The 19,480-nt window shown below is 39.9% G+C and overlaps 1 protein-coding gene and 1 pseudogene across 8 annotated transcripts in view; one reads left to right on the top strand and one right to left on the bottom strand.

The window, feature by feature from the left end:
* Positions 1-19,480, bottom strand: part of LOC129540269 (liprin-alpha-1-like) — a 149,021-nt gene that overhangs the window by 123,198 nt on the left and 6,343 nt on the right. For all 7 annotated transcript variants that reach the window (XM_088837803.1, XM_088837800.1, XM_088837799.1 and 4 more), the window contains exons 2-4: positions 15,768-16,287; positions 13,988-14,191; positions 8,516-8,663 (exon numbers count right to left, since the gene is read on the bottom strand). The gene's annotated coding sequence lies outside the window, so the exon portion shown is untranslated. The remainder of the gene's footprint in view (positions 1-8,515; positions 8,664-13,987; positions 14,192-15,767; positions 16,288-19,480) is intronic.
* Positions 13,776-17,898, top strand: LOC129557881 (acidic leucine-rich nuclear phosphoprotein 32 family member B pseudogene; annotated as a pseudogene). The gene is made up of 2 exons (XR_016037783.1): positions 13,776-13,894; positions 16,950-17,898. The product of XR_016037783.1 is annotated as an acidic leucine-rich nuclear phosphoprotein 32 family member B pseudogene (transcript).

Here is a 19,480-nt window from a genome sequence, read left to right on the forward strand (position 1 = left end):
TGATTGTGTCACATTTCTGGAAGCTAAAAGTCCGAGACCAAGGTGCTAGCAGAGCCACACTCCCTCTAAGGGTGATAGGGAAAGATATGTTCCAGGTATCTTTCTCAGCTTCTAGCTGCTCCTTGGCTCGTGGCAGCACACGCCTAGCTTCACACAGCATCCTCTCCATGCTTCTACACGCATCGACCCTCTATGCGCACCTGTGTCTAAAATGGCCTTTTCTAAGGACACCTGTCATATTGGAACAGGAGTCCCTCACTACTTCAGTATACATCTGTCTTAACTAATAACATTGAGAATGACCCTATTTTCAGATAAGGTCACATTCTGAGGTACTGGAGGTTAGGGTTTATTAGAGGCACTCAAGGGACTCCGCTGATGGCTCAGACAGTAAAGGATCTGCCTGCAATGCGGGAGACCCAGGTGCAATCCCTGGATCAGGAAGATTCCTTGGACAAGGGAATGGTTACCCACTCCAGTATTCTTCCCTGGAGAGAATTCCATGGAGAGAGAAGCCTGACGGGCTATACAGTCCATGGGGTCACAGAGAGTCAGACATGACTAACACTTTCACTTTTCAGGGGGACTCAAGTCAATCCACAGCAATACTGTTTATGGATTGGAAATTCAACATCTGACCTCTAGATTTAGTAACATTTCTGTCACAATCCAGTAACACTTTTAGTAGTTAAAGACAAGCTTATTCGAGATTTTATATGAAAAAAAAAGTAAAATAAATGAAACAATTTTGGAAAAAAAAAAGTGGGAAAAATCTTACTATCCAGTTTTAAGATTTACTATATAGCTAACAAAAATCAAGACACTGTGGTACTGGTGGTGAAATAGACGCAAAGATCAACAGGACAGAATAGAGAACCGAAATATAAATCTATACAAGGGCAGATAACGGATTTTTGAGGAAGAAGGAAAAGCAGTTCAATAGTGTAAGGACAGAGAGCCTTTCCAACAAATAGCGCTGAAGCTAGTGGCAAAAAAATGAAACTTACTTTATACAGATTAACTCAAAATTGATCATAGATTTAGATGTAAGACATAAAGGTATAAAACTTCAGAGAATTTGCAGACCAACTGAAGAGTTCTTATAAATGACACCAAACACGCAGTCTCTAAAAGGAAAAAAACTTGGTAAACTGGACTTTGTTAAAATTTAAGACTTCTATTCTCCTAGACTTTGTTAAAAGAATGAAAAAGCAAGCTATAGACGAGAATAAGCTATTTACAAACTACATTTCCAACAAAGGATTTGTATCTAGAATATATAAAGAACTCTCAAAGCTCAGAAGTCAAAAACAATTCAACTGAAAATGAACAACAGACATGAACAGACATTTGATCAAAGAAGATATATGAATGGCACATGAAAAGATGTCCAATATTATTAGCCATAAGGGAAATGCAAATTGAAATCACGTAAGATACCACATCATCTGAGAAAAGCTGAATAAAAAAGTGCAAATACCAAATGGTGGTAAGAATGCTGAGAACGTACGTCTCTCATACACTGCTGGTAGAATGTAAAACGGTAGAACTTCTATGAAAAATAAGTGAGTAGTTTCTTAAAAATTCAAACACATGCTTATCATATAAGGCAGCAATCACACTCCTGGGCATTTATTTACCCAAAAGGAAAATTTATGTCTGCACAAAAGCCTGTATATGATTGTTCATAGCAGCTGTACTTGTAATAGCAAAAAGCTGGAAACAACTCAGTATCCTTCAGTGGATGATTAAACAAACGGCGGAACATCTCTATACCGGAATAGTACTCAGCAATTAAAAACAGTCACGACTGGTACATGAAACAACCTGGATGGATCTCAAGGGTATTATGCTAAATGAAAACAGTCGATTATATACTGTATGATTCTATTTATATAACATTCTTGAAATGACAAAATTATAGGGACAGAGAACAAATTAGTCGTTGCCTGGGAATAGGAAAGGGTGGTAGGGAGAAAGGAAGCACAAGAAAGATGTGGTGATAAAAACAGTTCTGTATCGCTTTTGGTGTTTTGTTTTCTTTTTGCCACACTGCGGGTCTTGTGGGATCTCAGTTCCCCGACGAGGGATCTGAACTCCTGCCCACTGCAGTGGAAGCACAGTATCCTTAACCACTGGACTGCCAGGGAATTTCCACAGTATCTTAACCAAAGTGATGGCTACATGAACATATACATGTGATAAAAATGCACAGACAATAAAAATACATGTACATGTGCATATACAGACACAAAAATGAGTACATGTAAAAACTGGTGAAATGTGATAAAGGGCTAAAGAGTATACCAATGATAACTTTCCTTTTTTTTTTTTTAGATCACCTGTGCCTTTAAATTTTTTTATTTATTTATTTGGCTGTGCTGGGTCTTCATTGCTGAGTGCAGGCTTTCTCTAGCTGCAGGGAGTGGGGGCTACTCTCTAGTTGCATTGTGCAGGCTTCTCATCGCAGTGGCTTCTCTTGTTGCAGAACACAGGCTCTAGGGCATAGAAGCGTCAGTAGTTGTGGTACATGGGCTTAGCTGTCCCGAGGCATGTGGGATCGTCCTGGATCAGGGATCAAACTGGTGTCCCCTGTACTGGCAAGAGGATTCTTAACCACTTGACCACTAGGGAAGTCCAATGACCCAGTTTTGATACTAATAGCTACATAAGATAGCAAGACACTGCCCCCTCCAAGCCCCTGGTGAAACTAGCTACAGTATATAGAATTCCTACACTACTTTAACTTCCTGAGCTGCTGCTGCTGCTAAGTTGCTTCAGTCGTGTCCGACCCTGTGCAACCCCATAGATGGCAGCCCACCAGACTCCCCCGTCCCTGGGATTCTCCAGGCAAGAACACTGGAGTGGGTTGCCATTTCCTTCTCCAATGCATGAAAGTGAAAAGGGAAAGTGAAGTCACTCAGTCGTGTCTGACTCTTAGCCACCCCATGGCCTGCAGCCTACCAGGCTCCTCCATCCATGGGATTTTCCAGGCAAGAGTACTGGAATGGGTTGCCATTGCCTTCTCCCTGTAAGTCTATAACTATTTTAAAGTTTAGGGATTCCCTGGTGGTCCAGTGGTTAAGAATCCACCTTGAAATGCAAGGGACACCAGTTCAATCCCTGGTCTGGGAAGATCCCACATGCCACAGGGCTACTGAGCCAGTGGGCCACAACTAATGAGCCTGAGCTCTGGAGACTGCAAGTTGCAACTATTAAGCCCACGCTCCACGACTACTGAAGCCTATGCACTTTAGAGCCTGTGCCCTGAAACAAGAGAAGCCACTGCATCGGAGAAGCTCTTAAACCACAACTTGAGAAAGACTGTGCACAGCAACGAAGACCCAGTGCCACCAAAAAAAAAAAAAGAACTTCAAAGCTGAAAACTGCATTATATTCACAGCTGATATGTGTGTAGACATCATGCATGCAAGCATGTGCATGCCCTAAGGCAGCCTCAGACCCGCTCAGTCCCCAACCATACAACACCAACTAAGCTGATACTGACATGTCACCATGGTAGTAAAACCTCCATTTGTGAGCACCATCATGAATTTTAAAATTGACCTGAATCACTATTTTGTGCTGCCAGCACTGAGTATAAGGCTTTAAGTTTATGCTTCTGTCACTCACTAGCTAGAAGTATCTTGTGCTGTATCTCAGCTAGCATTTATGGACACTTACTACAGGCTGGGCAGTGTTGTAAGTGCTTCACACACCTAACTTAATCTTCTCAACAATCCCATAAGGGAGGTACTATAATCAGTCACACCATTTTATAATAAATGTGAAGAAAAGAAGACATAGAAAGTTAAGTACCTTGCCAAAGATCACATAGTTACAAAGACAGTCCCAAGAGTTAAACCGTGGCATTCTTATCCAGAGCCCTTGAGCTCATTAACCAGTTTGTTCTCTGTAACCTCTCTAAATTTCAGCTTTTCCTCTATAAAATGGTGTTAATATATATAGATGCATTAAGGAGATCAAACCAGTCCAGTCCATCCTAAAGGGAATCAACCCTGAATATTCACCACAAGGACTGATGCTGAAGCTGAAGCTCCAACACTCTGGCCACCTGATGTGAAGAGCCGACTCACTGGAAAAGACCCTGATGCTGGGAAAGACTGAGGGGAGGAGGAGAAGGAGATGACAGAGGATGAGACGATTGGATGGCATCACAGACTCAATGGAGATGAGTTTAAGCAAATTCCAGGAGATGGCGAAGGACAGGGAAGCCTAGCATGCTGCAGTCCGTGGGGTTGCAAAGAGTCGGACACAACTTAGCGACCAAACAACAACAATATAGACAAATAAGAATATATAAAATAGGATACAGCACCTAGTAAATGACAGCTTAAAAAGAGATTAGGAAAGAGGTACAAATTAATAAAGCTGCAGAAGGCCTATTTGATGGGCACGAGGAACCCTGCTCAATTGCCTGTGCTCAACTACCAAGTGAAAAAGTCAACTGTCAACTGGAACGGTGTTTTTAAAAAAGCAAAAGAAAACGCATTAATCTCTACATCACGACTCTGGGTGAAAGAAACCAGACATAAAAAAGTAGATACTACAGGTACATTCATATAAAACTCTAGAAAATGAACACTAACCCACAGTGACAGAAAGCAGATCAGAGGTTGCTTACAGCAGGGAGTCAACTCAGAGGGGTGGACTACAATGGGCACAGGGAAGCTGTTGTAGTGTAATACTGTTACTCGCTCAGTCGTGTCAAACTCTGTGCGACCCCATGGACTGTGGCCCACCAGGCTCTGTCCAAGGGATTCTCCACGCAACAATACTGGAGTGGATTGCCACTCCCTTCTCCAGAGGATCTTCCCGATCCAGGGATCGAACCTGGGTTCGATTCTGTCTGAGCCACAGGGACGATCCCCAGGAAGCTTTTGAGGTGATGGACATGTATGATATCTTGATAGTGATGATGGTTTCACAGATATATACTTCTGTCAGAACTCAAGCTGAACACTGTTAAATGGGTACAGTTAACTGTATACAAATCATACCTCAACAGAGTTATGCAAAAACAAAAAGCATTCATCTTTTCCAAATAAGCAAACTGCCCTGATTATAACTCTAACAATTTTTAACTTCAGCAAAGTAAAAGTTAAATGAGTTAGCCAGCATACTGCCAAGTTGAGAATATATATAAGGAACACAGACTATCAAAGCTCTATAAAGGAGGAAAAAAGAATCTTCAGCTGATAAAATTTTTAAAAGATTCTTACTGAGTACTCCCTTAAGCTGCAGTACTTTTATTCACTAAATTAAGACCAGGGTATACGAAGTTTACAAACTGAAAAATAACTTTCTAAAATTAAATTTCTGGCTTCTTCAACAAAGGTGCAAGACAGGGAACCTTCTATTCTTTGTTCAAATTCAAATCAACCAAGCCTTTGTGCTCCAATTCTCTTTCTTCTTTGAAATTTCCAAGCCTTCAAGCACAGCAACAGCCCAAGCTTAGCAAGGAGTGTGAAAGGGGAACAGAGTTAAAGGCTAAAATTTGATTCACGAGAATCAGAATGCCAATCTCTGTCACTCTACAAAGGGTCTGATAACCGTAGAAACTGTATCCTACTGGGTTTGGGAATATTATGACTAAATTCACTAAATGTGAAACCAAATGTGGAACGGCCTTGAAAATTCAAAAATGGTATTCATTCCATTTTAGATCCAAATTAGAGTAAGAAATTATTTTTAAATAGAATAATTTTAAGTGATGTAAAAGAAGATCTTTAATAACTTTTTTCTAAGAATAAAATTCTAAAGAGAAAAGGTCTAAAACTTTAAGAATTACTTTATATTATATATATATATATATATATATATATATATAAAGTTCTACGTTTGTAAAATACCTTTAGTCCCATAGATTTGCTTTTCTTTTACAAATTTATTTTGTTAATGTCTTATGACAGCATATTAAATATTTCCCAATATTAGTTCAGTGAGCTAGTTTGCAGAAATATGACTTTATCACAGGAGTATATTTATCTTAAGTCAAAGGGGAGCTCCTAAAGCAGCCCATAAAATTTGACTTTTCTTCAGGAAGTAAACTTTTAGCATTTCAAGTATCATGAATGGTTATGAATTATAGTCTGTCTCAAAAGATAAAACTTTACAAACCAAACTCATCAGAATTAATACTTTAATTTAAAATAAGCATTTTAAGGCATTCTTTTTTTTTTTCTTTTATTTATTTCAATTGGAGGCTAATTACTTTACATTATTGTATTGGTTTTGCCATACATTGACATGAATCTGCCCCGAGTGTAGTGATCTAAAATGCAAGAAAATCAAACTGTCAAAAAGTTTATTTTTTTCCTAAAGTCAGAAATAACTAAATGCAATTAATTCTCCACTATGTGTGTATTTTTCACCTTTTTCAATTTAGAAGTTTCCTAGTTCCTGGCTCATTTCCCTGTCACACGATAGGCTCTTCAATCCACTTCACCAGGCTGTTGTTTGCTTAGGGAAAACCACCTTATTAATACTAACCTAAATAGAAGATAATAAGTCAGTCTGACTGATAATGCATATATCCTAAAAATATAAGCCATGAATTTAAAGAATAAATACAATCAAAGAAATTTCATTTCCTCAAATGCCTATCCACAAAATGTTAATCACTGGTACAAAGGGGTATTAAATTATAGTATCCTCTTGAAAAAAAAAACAAAAACAAAACAAAACCCTGCCTTTCAAGGTCAATTCAAACATCTGCAACTGATCCTTTCCACACATGATCCTTTCTCTTTTGAATCCTCTGAGCACTATATGCCTATTTATGGCATTTACCAAGTTCTTCCTTAAGTTTCAGTCATTCGGATAAAAACATATTTAATAAATACTGAGACACTGAAACTGGGAGCTAGACAAAAAAGGACAGCTGGGATTTTTAAAAATAAAGTTTCCGTACTAATTTTACTATTTTGTTTCTTACAAAAAAAATCAGAAAACACAAACATTAAATGAAAAACACAGAAAACACAAATAAATCGTGTTAATTCAAGAACAATCACTGCTGGTCTTGACAAAAATCTTTCCAGATCACTTACTCTACATGAACATGAATACACTTCTTTTCTTCAACAAAAACAGGATGATACCACATACATTATTTTATTATCTATTCCTATTTTTTCCTATTAATTAATGTATCAAATTTGGCTTCCCTGGTGGCTCAGTAGTAAAGAATCCACCTGCCAAGTAGGAGACGCTGGTTCAATCCCTGGGTCGGGGAGGTTCCCTCGAGGAGGAAATGGCAAACCCACTCCAGTATTCTTGCCTGGGAAATCCCATGGACAGAGAAGCCTGGAGGGATACATCAAGTACAACCATTAGAATTTGACAGGCAAAGATGGAGATGAGATTATTTAGGCAGAAAGAGAATGAGAGGTCTAGAAATAAGAAAGCTGGTCAGTTTTGTTCCTTTACTTTACTATACTACTTACAAGTGTAAATACATAATGTTGAAAGCTTCAAGTCGCTTTGACCTTTTCCCGCTCCAAAAATAAAAGGGCAAAGGCAAACACTGGTGTTCACAGGAAAGTGGTATCTTTGGTACTCCTGTCAGGACTACCATTACTAACCCCAACAAACCCACAACTACTGACAATTCCAGGAGATCACGTGCTGAGTACACCTCTGTAACACAACCACGACTGACTACCGCCCCTTCCGGAATTCAGTTTATGAAGTTCATTAACTCACTCAGACATTTATTCAGCAGCTATTATGTGTGAGGTACCATGGTAGCTGCTGGCCCTACAAAGATGAATAAGGACCTCAACAGCAAGTTCTGCTTTCAAAAGCAAATGTCCTTCAGCAGGACCTGAACTAAAAAATGAGGACAAGTTGGTACCCAATACAGCGGCTATCATTCCAAAACAAAAACCCAGAAAATAACTAGTGTTGGTGAGGATGTAGAGATACTGGAACCCTTGTGCATCACTAGCAAAAATGTAAAATGGAGCAGCTGCTATACAAAACAGTTCAGTGGCTCCTCAAAAAATTAAACAGGATTATCATGCTATCCTAAAATTTCACTTCTGGGAAGACCCAAAAAACACTTAAATCAAAGACTGGAACAAATATTTATATATCTGTACTCAGAGCAGCTATATTCATAATAGCCAAAAGGTGGAAGGAACTCAAGAGTCTGATGAATGAATGATTAAACTAAACGTTGGGCATAAATATACAAAGAAATATTATTCAGCCTTAAAAAGGAAGGGAATTCTGACACTTGTTACAACATGGATGAATCGTGAAGACAGTGTGCTAAGTGAAATAAGCCAATCACAAATGGACAAATATTTTATGATTTCACTTAAATGAGGTACTGGAGTCATCAAATTCAGAGAGAAAGAAAAAAAGTAGAACGGTGGCCGCCAAAGGTTGAGGGGAGGAGAGAACAGGGAATTATTGTTTAGCACGTATAGTGTTTCAGTTGCAGAGGCTGAAAAAGTGCTCAAGAAGGATAGTGGTAATGACATACCAAGGTGACTGTATTTAACTCCACTGAACTGCACACTTAAAAATGATTGGAATGGGGGAATTCCTTGGTGGTCTCATGGTTAGGACTCCGAACTTTCAGTGCCGGGAACTGGGTTCAATCCCTGGTCGAGGAATTAAGATACCACAAGCTGCACGGTATGCCAAAAAACAAACAAGAAAAGATTCCAGTGGTAAATTTTATGTTATATATATTTTGCGTACATGCATGCTAAGTCACTTCGGTCATCTCCAACTCTTTGCAACACTATGGATTGTAGCCTGTCACACTCCTCTGTCCATTGGATTCTCCAGGCAAGAATACTTGATTGGGAAGCCATGTCCTCCTCCAGGGGATCTCCCCCACCCTAGGATTGAACCCACACCTCTTGCATTGGCAGGCGGTTTCTTTACCACTAGTGCAACATGTATATTTTGCCACAATTAAAAAAAATGCTGAGGAACATTATCTATAAGTGCTACTATGAAATAACCAGGATATACTGTTAAGTAAAAAAACAAGGTAGAGAAAACAAACAGTATGACACTGTATCAAAAGAGCGTGAAACAATATATAGCTATATAGAAATATTATACAGACGTTTTCTATAATTACTATAATTTTTAACGGAAGGATAAACAAAAAGCTTTAAAAAAAACAACTACCCCCAAGGGAAGGAAAGAATAAGGTTAGGATTCAGCTGGTAAAGAATCCACCTGCAGACTCCGGTTCAGTTCCTGGGTCGGGAAGATCCCTTGGAGAAAGGATAGGCTATCCACTCCGGTATTCGTGGGCTTCCCTGGTGGCTCAGATGGTAAATAATTTGCCTGAAATTCGGGAGACCTGAGTTCGATCCCTAGGTTGGGAAGATCCCTTGAAGGAGGGCATGACTACCCACTCCAGTATTCTTGCCTGGAGAATCCCCATGGACAGAGGAGCCTAACAGGCTACAGTCCATTGGGTCTCAAAGAGCCAGACACGATGAGTGACTGAGCACAAACACAGTCCAGAAACTAGACTCCTCTGAATGTACCTTGTCGTATATATCAAGTTTTTAAACACGATTATAAAATAAATTCAAACAAAAAAAATTTTAAGTCGTTTCTCAAAATCAAAATGAAACACACACCTAAACTGTGTATTGAGTTAAACCAAACAGAGGAGTACTTAACTCTAAAACACAGTAATCTGACTGCACATCCTTGGTGAAATACATCCTAAGGACATAAGAAATACAAAGAAACCTTACAGGGCTCTCAGTAACGATACTGATATGATTCTGAAATTAAGTACTGTCTATATATCATAAGCTTTCGGCACGAGAAGAAACAAAAATTCTAAAATATTAAATAAAAACTCTCCAATATTATTTAATTACAAGTTATCAGTAAAAACTCATGCTGCACAGTCTTTTTTTAAAAAAAGTTATTTCCTAGCTCCATCTTTGACGAGACCTATAAATTACTAACCTAGTATCAATAAGCATAGCACCCAGATAGCAGTCTGCAAAAATCCGTGAAAATTCTCTCCAACTAAAAGGAACCAGCACTCCCTAAAGAAAGTGATAATTCAAGTTCTGAGGCAGAATTTTATGAAATAAGGTTGGATCATACCAGAAAGCAAGGAAGCTATCAGAAACCACTAGGGTAGTATCAAAAACACTTAGGAGCTATCTTGAAGAGGTGCTCACTACCAAAAACAGAACAGACTCAGCCACAACAAAATAACAACTGCAGTGGACTCAAACGCATAAAATATGGTAAAAATCCATGAGTTCACAATGATACTTGAAAGGGGAACAATGATATTTGAAAGGAGAAAGATCTCAGTCACTTTTGAAAGATTCTTGTGAATCAATTTATTATCCTAAAAACTAACAAAGGAGAACAGTTGCATATTTGCTGTCTTTTTTTTACATAAACTGAACATAAGAGTAATTCAACAGTCCAATAATCAAAATGAGCAAGTTTCTGTTTAAAGTATTCTAGCTGAGAAATGAAGAATGACAGAATATCACCATTTTGCTGCTGCTGCTAAGTCGCGTCAGTCGTGTGCCACTCTGTGAGACATCAGGAACCGCAGCAGGTCAGGCCTCCCTGTCCATCACCAACTCCCGGAGTCCACCCAAATCCATGTCCATCAAGTCGAGGATGTCATCCAACCGTCTCATCCTCTGTCGTCCCCTTCTCCTCCTGCCCTCAATCTTTCCCAGCATCAGGGTCTTTTCCAATGAGTCATCTCTTCGCATCAGCTGGCCAAAGTACTGGAGTTCCAGCTACAACATCAGTCCGTCCAGTGAACACCCACGACAGATCTCCTTTAGGACGGACTGGTTCGATCTCCTTGCAGTCCAAGGGACTCTCAAGAGCCTTCTCCAACACCACAGGTCAAAAGCATCAATTCTTCTGCGCTCAGCTTTCTTCACAGTCCAACTCTCACATCCATACATGACCACTGGAAAAGCCACAACCTTGACTAGATGGACCTTTGTTGGCAAAGTAATGTCTCTTGCTTTTTAATATGCTGTCGAGGTTGGTCATAACTTTCCTTCCAAGGACTAAACGTCGTTTACTTTCAAGGCTGCAGTCACCATCTGCAGTGATTTTGGAGCCCAGAAAAATAAAGTCAGCCACTGTTTCCACTGTTTCTCCATCTTTTTGCCATGACGTGATGGGACCAGATGCCATGATCTTAGGTTTCTGAATGCTCAGCTTCAAGTCAACTTTTTCACTCTCCTCTTTCACTTTCATCAAGAGGCTCTAGAGTTCCTCTTCACTTTCTGCCATAAGGGTGGTGTCATCTGCATATCTAAGGTTATTGACATTTCTCCCGGCAATCTTGATTCCAGCTTGTGCTTCCTCCAGCCCAGCGTTTCTCATGATGTCCTCTGCATAGAAGTTAAATAAGCAGGGTGACAATATACAGCCTTGATGTACTCCTTTTCCTATTTGGAAGCAGTCTGTTGTTCCATGTCCAGTTCTAACTGTTGCTTCCTGACCTGCATACAGGTTTCTCAAGAGGCAGGTCGGGGGTCTGGTATTCCTGTCTCTTTCAGAATTTTCCACAGTTTACTGTGGTCCCCACAGTCAAAGGCTTTGGCATAGCAATAAAGCAGAAATAGAAGTTTTTCTGGAACTCTCTTGTTTTTTCCATGATCCAGCGGATGTTGGCAATTTGATCTCTGGTTGCTCTGCCTTGTCTAAAACCAGCTTGAACATCTGGAAGCTCACAGTTCAAGCATTGCTGAAGCCTGGCTTGGAGAATTTTAAGCATTACTTTACTAGCGTGTGAGATGAGTGCAATTGTGCGGTAGTCTGAGCATTCTTTGGCATTGCCTCTCTTTGGGATTGGAATGAAGACTGACCTTTTCTGGTCCTGTGGCCACTGCTGAGTTTTCCATATTTGCTGGCCTACTGAGTGCAGCACTTTCACAGTGTCTTCTTTCAGGATTTGAAATAGCTCAACTGGAATTCCATCACCTCCACTAGCTTTGTTCGTAATGATGCTTCCTAAGGCCCACTTGACTTCACATTCCAGGATGTCTGGCTCTAGGTGAGTGATCATACCATCGTGATTATCTGGGTCGTGAAGATCTTTTTTGTACAGTTCTTCTGTGTATTCTTGCCACCTCTTCATAACATCCTCTGCTTCTGTTAGGTCCCTACCATTTCTGTCCTTTATTGAGCCCATCTTTGCAAGAAATGTTCCCTTGGTATCTCTAATTTTCTTGAAGAGATCTCTGCTGCTGCTGCTAAGTCACTTCAGTCATGTCCGACTCTGTGTGACCCCATAGACGGCAGCCCACCAGGCTCCCCCGTCCCTGGGATTCTCCTGGCAAGAACACTGGAGTGGGTTGCCATTTCCTTCTCCGATGCAAGAAAGTGAAAAGTGAAAGTGAAGCCGTTCAGTCGTGTCCGACTCCAAGCGACCCCATGGGCTGCAGCCTACCAGGCTCCTCCCATGGGATTCTCCAGGCAAGCGTACTGCAGTGGGCCGCCATTCCCGTCTCCAAAGAGATCTCTAGTCTTTCCATTCTATTGTTTTCCTCTATTTCTTTGCACTGATCGCTGAGGAAGGCTTTCTTATCTCTCCTTGCTATTGTTTGGATCTCTGCACTCAAATGGGTGTATCTTTCCTTTTCTCCTTTGCTTTTCGCTTCCAGTCTTTTCACAGCTATTCGTAAGGCCTTCTCAGACAGCCATTTTGCTTTTTTGCATTTCTTTTCTTGGGGATGGTCTTGATTCCTGTCTCCTGTACAATGTCAGCTGTACATAGGAGACAACTACACTGCATCCTGTACTTGGCAATTTAGACAGTTCAAAATGGTGTGGGAAACTGAGGAATGAGCAATCTTGTTTCTATCAAAAGCCACAATACTCGGGGAAAAGACAGACATCAAGTTAAGAACTTAAGAAACATTTAATGTATGTGTTTATGTAGAAACGCACTTTTTGTAAAGTAAGAAAAATATACATACTAACAAACTAACAAGGATCTTTTCTCCAATTTAATAAGTGGACATTCACCCCATTTATTTGAACATGTTCCAATTTCAATAGAAGTATTGAGGAGGAATTCTCAATATACAATGAAAGAACACCCAACTTGTTGACTGTGAACAATAATAAGCAAAGTTGAAATAACCCACATTCTGCAATTTCTCTCCTGGCACCCTTAGCTCAATACCATATATTATTTCATTTGAAGCACTCATTTTGATTTCACCAAATATCAGTACAGGAATGAACCTGAGGTAGGCTTGAAGCCTGAGTCTGCTGAACGATGCTATTACCTAGGAAATGTCTTTCAACTCATCCAGTCCCACAAAGAACACTCAAGAATGTGCTGGGGTTACCTGCTCCAATTATTTGCTCCCACTAAAAGCTGACAAGTTGATCCAAAGGTCCTGGGTCAGAGAAAGGAGCGTGTCATCAGCAGACAAGTCCTTGTAAGGATCTAAGAATCCTTACTTCTATTTGCAAGTGTGCTGTGTTGATTGCTGAGATTCCATATCCTTCGCTATTATAGAAACTTTACACTCTCAGACTGTCAGGAGACTGTCAGTGGCATCACTATCCTGATATGACAACCAAGCCAACTATCCCCAACATCACTTCACATCACCAAAGCTTTCTCTTTCTCATCTAGGTGCTCTCCCTAGAATGAGTGAAATTCAAAAAGATGCAGTCTCACTGCCAGCAAAATGTCTAGCCTATATGGGCATGTTTGAAGAGAGGACAGACAGCCCACCATGCCACCATCATGAAAGCCCCCGGAGCCCACAATGAGAGATGCAAACTCATCTGAAACGAATACATCGTCCTTCTCGCACTTTCGCTCTAGTGTCACTTAGAAATGACATTTGGAATAGAAGTAACACTGGTGGGTCATCTAGTCTGCGTCATGCACTGTGCTAGCTACTTAAATCTCTCATTTAATCCTAATAGCCGTTCAAAGTATTTTTGTTATCAGTACCTTTTCACAAATGATTTTCACAAAGATGCTGAAGTGAAGTCAAGTGACTCAGTCATGTCCCACTCTTTGCGACCCCATAGACTGTAGCCTACCGGGCTCCTCCGTCCATGGGATTTTCCAGGCAAGAGTACTGGAAGTGGGTTGCCATTTCCTTCTCCAGATCACAGAGATGTTAGGTGACTTAATTTCAAAGTCTGAAAGCTACTACGTGAAAGAGGCAAAAGTTAAACCCAAATCAGTACATAAATCTTTATGACTTATTTCTTACAACCCTATTTGCTGTCCAAAGGAGTTACACTGACTTAAAATGACACCAGAACCAAAGATATTCCTCCTTCATTTTCTTGGTGAGAGAACTGGGTAGTTTTAATACCCGGCAGGGACTACCATGCCCGAACCAAATTCCTATATGAAACCAATACCCATTTTCATATACTCAATCTCACAGTCTATACCAAATCTCTCCTTACCAGTTAGACTGTGTGTAGTCAGTGGAAGAGCAGAAATATTTCATTCAACCTCTAAAATATTTTCAAGTATTTGGACTATACAAGTTGCCCTCTGCATTTCAAAATCTATGAATAATAATCTTTCCCAGATTTATGTTCGTTTACTTGGAAGTACTAAACCTTTGAATTTTACTATAAAATGAAGATTCTAAACCACGTAGTATTCAATTTGCTGAAAGCACTGTAACAAAGGATTAAAGACTAAAATTAAAAAAAAAAAAAAAAAACTTTAAATTCTATGTACTATGTAGCTACATTAATATTAGAATATGGGAAAATGGTAAAAGCTATCACTTTCAGAGAACTTACTCCAAAAGTACTGTGCCAAGTACTTTAGAAACACTTCATTTTGTATCTTCCAAAGTGTTAACTCTAGTTTACAAGCAAAGTGACAATGGTAAGAAAACTCAAGTAACTTGCCCAAAGTAATACAGATAGAAAGTGGTAGCTGCTGCTGCAGTTTATACAACTCCAAAGCTTTTACCTCTTACTGTCACAGTTTACTGCCCCCTAATTCCTATCTGGTCAACATATCTTTGTCCACAATTCTAAAACCATTATTGAAACACATACGAAATTATTTAAACCTATTATTAACTATATCCATTAACTGGTCATAGCTTCTAAAGTAAAAGAATTAAAAAGTGCCTAAAGAATTACCATTAGAAAAATTCAAGTAAGGCAACAGATTTTCATGAAGCCCTGAGGTCAAGAACAGATAATTCACACAACAAAACCTTTATCACTGCTTGGGAGTTGCTGTTCTTAAATCGATGTGAAGATAGTAAGACCAGGATACCATCTTAATTATTTAAGACAATGTAAATACTGTAAACCCACCAGCCTGAAGGCTGAACCAAAGAACCCATTTTCAAAATCATGTTACCTTCAATATTTACTAAGTGAATCATGAATATTATTATTATTATAGTCTGCTCTTTAAAGTCTTATTATCAAATAGCAGAAAAGATGTAACCATAACTTGGACAATTTAAACTTCTGAAAGGCTATTACTTCCCCAGTTCCAAACTTCCAAATTTCTTCATAAAACAATAATATCTGAAAACTAAGATGAGTAACATTCCCCAAACCTGAAATCTTCAATCGATCAGAGTCTGAACCTAATTACATAACTTTTTAATGTACAAGATGCAGTTCAAAATAACATATTAGTTTTTTCTGTTGTTTATCAAATACATTCATTAGACTGATTAAAAGGGCAATACAAGAACAATTTTCTACGACATGCCAAATAATAGATGAAGTCTTACCTCCACTGCTAAAGCTGCCGTCTGTTGGTCATAATGATTCAGAAGATTGGGAATGAGGGCAGTGTTACAAGGCAAATCTTGGCACATCCTCAAGGTAATAGGCTCAAAGAAAACAAACTGTGCCCATCTATACAGCCCACAAACATAGTCAAGGGCCACGGACAGAAGACGATCCAACTCACAGCCATGCTTTCTCGACTGAATGAGATTCAGATGATCAGGCCTACTCAATATGTATTTTAGATCTTTGTACACCTCAGCTTGAAAGTACTTCTTCTATCTTGCTGTTAAGTTCTTCAAACAGAGTTATTCTTTGCACCATCAGAGGTTTGTTAGCTTGGTCTCATGAGAGGCATTTGTTTTTGGTTTCACAATATGGGAAAATGACATCATCTTGCCTCTTGTTTTCATTTTATTACATTGGGCACCATCTGGCCAACGTGTCAAGTGGATCAACCACATTCCCAAACAACAGACTCCATCTTAGGAGAAGAACTCTTTCTGCCTTTGGCTGAACTATCTGAAAAATAATTGTTTTTTAAAAATGGGAGAAATTAGCAATTTCCTCTTGAAATATTACAGGCTTGATATTAAAACTTTGATTAGCTCAGTACAGTTGCAGGATACACAATCAGTATACAAAAATCAGTTGCGTTTCTACACACTAACAATCAGTTCTAGGAAGAGAAATTTTAAAATACTGCCTTTGGGACCTTCCGGTGGTCCAGTGATTAAAGCTGCACACATCCACTCCTGGGGCACCAGTGCACTCCCTGGTGGAGAACTAAAATTCCAAATGCCGGGCGTGTGGCAAACAACAACAACAATCACAGACTTTGACCGAGAGACACAATACTGCCTTACAGATAAAACACATGGGTATTTCATAAACAAATCCTATAGCTTTTCTACCTTAGCATTCTTGTTCTAGATATACCAGAGAATCCATAAATAGCATTTAAAGGCACTGTTTCCTCCCTCAGTTGTTTATATACCATACAGTTTAACTTCCCATCTATAATGGTAGTTTTTCATTTGTCACAAGACATAATTGATCCATTGGGAAAAACTTGCATGCTGTTGTCCTAAATTTTATTTAAATATCTGCCACACTTAATAACAAGTTATTTACATTTTATTATAAATGTTTTAATCATTAAATGATTCAGCTTTTCCCTCCAGGGTTTCTCTCTGCTCCCGCGAGTAACTTGGCTCCAGGGCCTCCGCTCGCCTGCCTGCACGCCGCCCGCCACCCAGGACCGTGCCGTCGGCCTCTGCCTCGAGCAGACCCCTTCCGATGGCCCTCGCTGCGCAGGCTGGGACGCCTCTCCCCTCTCCACGGAAAGTTAAGTTTGAAGAGGGGGGAAGAGAGAGAAACATGGGCATGAAGAGGAGGATCCACCTGGAGCTGAGGAACCGGACCCCGGCAGCTGTTCGAGAACTTGTTCTGGACAATTGCAAATCAAATGATGGGAAAATTGAGGGCGTAACAGCTGAATTTGTGAACTTACGAGTTCCCCAGTTTAATAAATGTAGGCTTGATTTCAGTTTCAAATCTTCCCAAACTACCTAAATTGAAAAAGCTTGAGCTCGGTGACAACAGAATCTGTGGAGGTCTGGATATGTTAGCAGAAAAACTTCCAAATCTTACACATCTCAACTTAAGTGGAAATAAACTGAAAGATATCAGCACCCTGGAACCTTTGAAAAAGTTGGAATGTCTGAAGAGCCTGGATCTGTTTAACTGTGAGGTTACTAACCTGAACGACTACCGAGACAGTGTCTTCAAGCTCCTGCCCCAGCTGACCTATCTGGATGGCTATGACCTAGAGGATCGTGAAGCCCCAGATTCAGATGCCGAGGTGGATGGTGTGGATGAAGAAGAGGATGATGAAGAAGGAGAAGATGAGGATAAGGAGGAAGATGAAGATGGTGAGGAAGAAGAGTTTGATGATGAAGAGGATGACGATGAAGATGTAGAAGGGAGGAGGAGGAAGATGAAGTCAGTGGGGAGGAAGAAGAATTTGGACATCATGGAGCAGTTGATGAAGATGAGGATGAAGAAGAGGAAGAAAGCGGGAAAGGTGAAAAGAGGAAGAGAGAAACAGATGACAAAGGAGAAGATGATTAATAAGACCCCAATAACCTGCAAAAAAAGAACTGTTCAGTATTGGCTGGACTGCTGACATGGATCTGGTAGCTGCTGTTTTTTGTTTTTTTTTTTAAGAAAAAAAAAAAAAGGTAGCTGTGATACAAACCCCAGGACACCCACCCACCCAAAGAGCCAAAGAATAGTTCCTGTGACATTCCACCTTCCTCCATTTAGTCCCTCTTGGAAATCCACCACCAAGCTTGGGGACTTCACCCCAACAAAATTGTAAGCGTTGTTAGGTTTTTGTGTAAGACTTGCTGTAGTGTGGATAGCTGTGATTGGTGAGTCAACTGTCCGTGGCTACCAGTCACACCAAGATCGTAACAGCATTTTTACTTTCTGTACAACAAAGAAGTTTTGTAAATAAAATCTTAACATTTAAAAATAAATAAATAAATTCAGCAGATGGTATCTGTGAAAGGTGTAAAATATAAAGAAATCAATAGATATGGATTCAAGCCTCTTCCCAACTATGTGAATCACTTAACTTCTCTGAGCTCAGAATTTTCCTTTCTAAACATTGCACCTCCCTATCAAAGATGGTACATAAGTGAATTATAAAATAATGTACTCTATAAAAGGTAAAGCAACATCAAACTTTAGGTAGTTTCATTACTGAATTACTGCGGATACAAAGACTTACTTCTATCAACCAATACTGAACTGGCAAACAGAAGATTCTAAGAGTATTATCAGGACATTTTCCCAACAACGCTTCATCCTTTTAGATAGTACAAAAATTCAGTACATAGATAGAAAACGTTTGACCAACAAATGCTTCATTACACACAGTCAGGCTGCAGAGAAGAGTCAACCCTAGAAAGTTACAGTGTGGGATACGAATGATTTCCAGTTAAGAGTTTCTACCAAGTTTCAGAGTCCGGTTTGACACTGCCTTTGCTGGGGGCTTCCCTGGTGGCTCAGACGGTAAAGGATCCGCCTGCAATGCTGGAGACATGCGTTTGATCCCTGGGTTGGGAAGATTTCCTGGAGGAGGAAATGGCAACCCACACCAGTATTCTTGCCTGGAGAACTCCATGGACAGAGGAGCCCGGCAGGCTACAGTCCAAGGGGTCGCAGAAAGTTGGATGCAACTTTCACTTTTTTTCTAGGGACAAAAATATGCATCTCTCTGGGGGCTGGAAGGGTAGGTAGAGTGGAAGACAGGACTGGTAGGAAAAAAGCATATTCTAAAACTATCATACTTCCATTTGGTTTTGTAATGATGTTAAGCCTGCTTTTACTTTATTTTCGTTTCACAGATGGCAAATATTTCTGTTTGAAGTACACAACCTCAGTTGGGAAAACATGAGAAAGTCAGGTTCAGAAATTCTCAGAGACCCAGGTTAACAGGACAATTCAAATAGATATTAGGGCCCGTGACAGCTTAGACCTTGAAAACTTGAACTGGCTTGGCTAAAGCAGAGAAAGAAACTGTCCTTTGTGCACTACCAATGACAGGGACCTCTGCATCCCAAGCTTTAACTACTGGGCAGAAAAAACTATTTGGAGAAAGTAAAGCCATGGCTGAATCTTCCCAATTTTTCCCTCAAGCATATGG

Source organism: Moschus berezovskii, chromosome 7 (genome assembly GCF_049115385.1).
Source record: "Moschus berezovskii isolate FMDL1 chromosome 7, NW_MosBer_1.0, whole genome shotgun sequence".
Taxonomy (NCBI): domain Eukaryota; kingdom Metazoa; phylum Chordata; class Mammalia; order Artiodactyla; family Moschidae; genus Moschus; species Moschus berezovskii.